We start from the raw sequence: 6259 nt of genomic DNA on the forward strand, positions 1-6259 counted from the left end.
CACAAATGCAAGGGGCATAGATAAACGGAAAAACAAAAGGATGGAATGCGGCAGTTGAGAAGCGTAACACACCGATACACGCACTCGAAGTGTGTGCAAATGTACAGCCTGTTTCACCTAAGACTTTACACATTTTTTAAAAATAGCCGTTTTTACTTACAAGAGCCTTTTTTCTGCATAGCGTTGTCAGCTCTAGTAAATTACAATACAGCTAAGTCATGCCAACTATCAGGTTGTTTAACTAATATTGAATAGCTAACTTTTAACTATTAATGTTAGGCTTCTTAACTACTGAGACGCGCGTTGGCTATATGTGAGATGCATATCAGTTTTTAGAATTTCGAACACGCGGTTACCCACGGCGCTATGTCCCAAACAATTTGGGCTATTTTTGCGAGTTACATGCACTGGAGACGTTGCTTTTCCTGGAAGATTTTCGAAAGCATATGTACTTTGGCGCAGTACAGCCAGAATTTGTTGGGCCACAGCGCCGAGCGTAACCGCTTTTTCTAAATTGTAAAAATTGATATGGATATTACTTACGGTGGGCTATACGCGAGTCAGTAATTAAGGAGCTAACAGGATTATTTAAGAAGTTAACTATTCAGAATTAACCAGCCTGCTAGTTACCGTGTACTCGAGAAAAGAAAACAGTAGCGCCGACGTAGCTGTCGCAGTAGCCATTGTCCTGTTTCCGTGCGACAAGTCCTACACCTTACATGATTTCTCTGCGCACGCAGGATCACATATATTCAGAAGCCCCTACCACGCAGTATGAGTGCTAGTCTCCACCACGGTAGGCGGCAGGCACGAGCGAGCTATTACACCAAAACATACAGCAACCGCTCCGATATCCTTTATGTCGCGCGGCACAAAATTCTCAAGCAGGATATTTCACGGCAGTCGCAGCCTATGAAGACGGCACAGTGGGGGCCGCCACCACTATCCAAACTAATTCGCCTGCAGAGGCGCAAGGAGCCGCCATCGCACTTGCTCTGGCCCACTCCACCATTGACAAAAACGTCACCGAAATTTGCACAGATTCCCAGGCCGCGTATCGCCACTACCTAAAGGGCGTGGCGACGCCTGCAACATACCGTATTCTTACCACGGCCACCTCTCTCGACCGAACGGTTACTCTGTCGTGGGTCCCTGGGCATGCCTCGATCCCCGGTAATGAGCGCGCTCATGCGCTGGCCCGAGAACTCTCCTCCCGGACCCCGGATGATCAGGCACCCAACCCTGCGCAAGATGCCCCATCGGTCCTCTCTACATATCACCAAATCACCACATTTTACAAACTCAGCCGCATGACACTGCCACCACCCCACAGTACCTTGTCGCCCTTATCCAGCGCCACATGGCGACAATTACAGACAGGCTCCTTTATTTCACCCTACCGTCTCTCGTGCTTTCACCCCACCTTTCCTCCTGATTGTACCACCTGTCGCGTGCCCAAATCCACGCTTTTCCACTACCTTTGGAAATGTCCTTCCCCAAAGGCAGTACCCCCTATCCCCAATTCCACTCATTCTTCCTGGGAGGCTGCTTTACGGACCGCTCAGCCCGCCGGCCAGCAATGGCTGGTGTATCGGGCTTTACGTGAAGCACAAGCCCGTGGACTCCTGGACCAGTAAGGGGACCACCCTGGAAGATTTTTTTTTTTGTGTGTGTTTGTGTAATAAAGTTGTTTCCGTCCATCCAGTAGCGCCGAAAAACACACACACAGCTGAAGAACGACGTAGGACTGTGTGTGTGTTTTTCGGCGCTACTGTTTCCTTTCTCGAGTACAATGAACCATCTAGCCCTAATAGAAGTTCTTCTAAACTATAAGTTACCATGTCCTAGCTGTAGTCTGATGTACTACACCGCTGACAATGCCATGCCGAAAAAACACTCTTCTAGCTGGGAAAGCCTGTTGTTGAAAATTGTGTAGTGTTAGGCGAAACGCCCTGTATATTAAAAGCGTTTTTTTTTTTTGGTGGGGGAGGGCGGGGGGGGGGGGAGGGGAAGGGGCACACTTTCCGGCACCCTCCTATTGTGGGTCTTCCTCTTGTTTTTTTATTTTTATTATGCTTCAACACATATGTGTTGTTTTTCTTTTCCAGCAATCCTCTCTCACGACTAGAGCACTGAGCAACGAGCGCCCCGACTCTTTCCTGCTTGGACCACATCCTGCGCGGCGGGGCGTAGCTCCCTCCTCCGAGCGTCACGGAATTTGAAAGCGTTCTCTCTGATCTCAACCGGGCTTGATTCTCTTATGTCGCGGGGCTTTTTTCTTTACTCTTTTTTTCTTCTTTCGAACTCCGTGCAGCGCGCACGAATCCGGGAAGTTTCGCTCTGCGTTTCAGGGCGCGGACCTGTCAGCGGAGCGAACTCGGGGTATGACCCGGCGAACCGCCGTTAGGACTACGCCGGTGTGTAATTATCGAGCAACTGCAGGCGAGTGCCGTTGCAGCCTGATCGGCAGCTGCCCGCGAACGGACGCATTTCACGCCTCTGGTGCCGCTGAGCATGCGGGGGCGAGCCAGTTAACGGGCGTACTCAGCGTAGAAGAAGAAAGAAAGAAAGATTCAGTGCGGAGCTAAACAGATAAAAAAAAAAGAGACGAGCACGAGCCGAAGAGCAAGGAGGGGAAAGAGCAAAAACGGCGGCGCGGCGGGTGCCAGGCGCCTCGTGAGCGTCGCAGCTGCGTCTTGAACTCGTGTGACCCGCTTGCTTCGCAGGGATGAAAATAAACGGGAAATGAAGCGGCAGAGGAAAAAAGGGCATACGAAGAAAGACCCCCTACGTCACGCCATCAATCAAAATACATCCAGGCTGCGCAAAAAGGTCAGCAAGAGTTCACGAAAAACTGTTTTTTGATGGGTATAAAAGGGCGGCCTGACGCTTTGATGCCCTCTGAAGGTTCTTTGTTTCTGCAGCACGTAGCCTGGGACATTCTGCAGCGTTCCTCCGGGTTGCAATATTTTCTCGTTCCTTTTAACGCTACTTGATTCTTGTGAAAAATAAGGACACGCTGTAATTCAAAGCTGAAGACGCAAGCTACATTGGAGTCGCTGAGCCCCAGAAAATATGGAAGGAAGTTTGAGGGATGCCAACCAAAAAATAAAAAAAAATAAGCGGAAATGTTTTTACAACATACATATACTGTGCAAAGCACGGCGAAGTAAATGGGTGCTGCCACCGGTGGAATTTGTGCCATCCAGGTTGGTCGCGGACGGACAGACGGACGGACGGACGGACGGACGGACAGACGGACAGACAGACAGACGGACGGACAGACGGACGGACAGACGGACGGACAGACGGACGGACAGACGGACGGACGGACGGACGGACGGACGGACAGACGGACGGACGGACGGACGGACGGACGGACAGACGGACGGACAGACGGACGGACGGACGGACGGACGGACGGACGGACGGACGGACGGACGGACGGACGGACAGACGGACGGACGGACAGACGGACAGGACAAGACAGCTGGCTCGCTGACATTTTTTTTCGTATTGTTTTTTCACCATGTCATCGCATCCGGAATCACCCACTCGTATGAAACAGAGCAGATATATGTTTGGAATGGACCAATGCGATGTCAGTTCAAGGCTTTTGGGAACCGTCGCGCTACTCAACACACGGCGTGGTAGACTGAAACACTTCGTGCCGCATCAGTAATTTTCCATTTCTCTGCGAAGACAGAACCAACGGGCTCAGCAATGGGGCTGCGGCGGCTGCAGTGAGCTGCGCTCTAACTCCCCCGCACCAATCAACAGTAGCAGTGCCTGTGGAGCCATCTCTCGGGTGTTGCATGCAGCGTCTATTCGGAGCGAAGGCCGCACTGAATGCAACGGCGCGAGCGCGCGCCGCTGCATTCAGTCCGGCCGTGTCGGAGCACAGCCCGAGTGAAAAATTCCCTCCCCAAAGAAGCGAGTCAGTGCAGGCGATGCAGGTAAAGAATAAAAAAAAAGAGAGGTGAAAAATGTGCGCACGCCTCTGTTGCCAGTGCCCACGCGGGAGAAAGAATAGATACGCACTATCACCTGCGTGGTTATCCAAAGTACAGAGGTGAAAAAAGAACAACGCAATGCCTAAAATTAAGATATATTGAACGCTCCCAGTCGATTTCGAATAAAGGTACGGGGGACGTGTCTGTAGGCCCATGTCTAAATTCAGATTCAGATTCAGATTTATTTCAACAACACTTGGTTGCCGAGGAGGCGAACAAAAAGGCAATCAAAAGTTGCCTGACGAAGCGTCCGCCCCCTTTACACTCTACAACTGAGCAGTGGGCAGGTTTAACCAAAGAAAACAGACCGTAACACCAAAGAGACATTGCATATAACATTATACACGAAAACAAAAAAAGAAAATTCACGTCCAATGCATGCCCGTCATGAAGTTCGTGCCTGTATATGGAGCTCAGACTTCGCGACAATGAAGGAGCAGCAAGGAGAAGTTCGCCCATTCCTACATCACACTCCCACAAATGACACAGGTCGGCGTCTTTACGCCCGGTTGCGCGGAGCGAGCGCCGTTCTCTCTCTTGCTGCATGCAAGTGACGGCGGCTGGCGACGCGACCCAGCTGAGGTACACATTCCTTCAGCGCTTTCGCAATTCGCACTTCGGGTTAGCAATCCCGTAATCTGTCACCTCTATCTGCTAGTCATTGAGCAGCCGGCTGTCACTTTATAGCATCTGCGCTGCCTGCGCTTCTGCACCAACCTCAGAAGCTTGGGCATGTGCACTGGCGATCGAGCTCTTGTACCCAGTACACCGCGCGTCTTACCGCGTAGAACAATCCCTAAGAAATAAATTTTATGCGAGCTCTTCTTTACCGGAAAATAGGATTCCCATCATTTAAACTTAAATTTTTACATTCTATCCCGTAGCCATGGGAAAAGGCATGTCGAATCTATTGGAGGCCTACGCTGACACAGCGGCGATGAACAGTCCGATGAGCCTGCAGAGGTGAAGACGTGCTCCGCCGCAATACATGGGTGAACGACCGGAAAGCCAGACGCGTGACCGCTCCGTTTCCGGGTAAACAGCGACGTTGTTTGAGTAGTTCGGGAAAGGCTAGGCAAGCGCCGAGCCCGAAGCTTTGTCTTCGCTTGTCACAAACGTCGGCGCACGTGGAGTTTAAACACTGGCGGGCTCGAAGTTAGCGCGAGCCGAACGGACCCCGCTCAGCCGTCGTCACACGCGAGCAGAGATGCGGCGGGCCCACTCAGCTTCGACTGGGGAACCGGGCTCAACACAGGGAAACACTCAGCGTGTAAGAAGCGGACTTCGGCACACAGCAGAAAATCACATGTGCCACATATGTGTACATGGAAATAGCCAGGAATGATTTTGCAGCAGGCACGCTGCAAGTGAACGAAGTGCGGCGAACGGCACGAACGGATGTTTCAGTTTTAATTTGAGTTTATTTTTTCTTTCTTTTGCAAAGATGGAAATGTGCATGCAGAAGTGCCGGTTGCTCGCAAGGGAAAGAAGCGGGGTGCGCGCGAAAGACGGGAAACGTTGAAAGCGAAACTGCACGCGGGCGGTGAATAGCCAGTGCAGCTTTCTGTGAACTTTGATCGCCAATTGCATGGCATGCTTTGCTGGCCTAGCTGACCACGTGGTGGGCATTCTTTAATCGCTTCTCCCACTTCTGCGCTGCTACCTTCTTCACTGCATCCTACTGCTTTGTCAACTTTCAGGGATGCGGTCGACAACGTACAAGTTCCGGAATACTCATCCTATAAAAGAGCTCGTTAACAGAGCATGATTTTGATGAAAATCACATGACCACTCTGGACAGCTGGAAAGAGTTGTATAGGCCCTGCATGTGGAAGCGGATATGCACAAGGGACCTTTTCATGAAATGCACGTCACTTTTTCCTGACTTTGCATTTGTCTCTGCAGTTCAGGAAGTCCACTTATTACGAACTTCGAATTCAACAAAATCAATTCCCGTGACCGTCAGGTTGGTTGTAGTTCGTTTTATTTTTAAATTTTGTGTCTATGCCCTTTTAATATCAGTAAAATCGACTTTTCTGCATTTATTTCTAGTTAAGTTTTGCATTCGGCTTAACAGGCTCGCAAGAATCAGCGACTATTATACGTAGCTTGAGCAGAGAACGCTAGAAACGTTCTCACTTTCGCATTAGTCTTAAATGCTAAAGCTGGCCCTGTTTTGCGTTTTTTCGTGCTTAATTTAGCTACGAATATAGATTTTAAATGGCGTCTACAGGTGGAAAGTGATA

Source organism: Amblyomma mixtum, chromosome 2, assembly GCF_055824585.1.
Source record: "Amblyomma mixtum isolate Tamu chromosome 2, ASM5582458v1, whole genome shotgun sequence".
Taxonomy (NCBI): Eukaryota; Metazoa; Arthropoda; class Arachnida; order Ixodida; family Ixodidae; genus Amblyomma; species Amblyomma mixtum.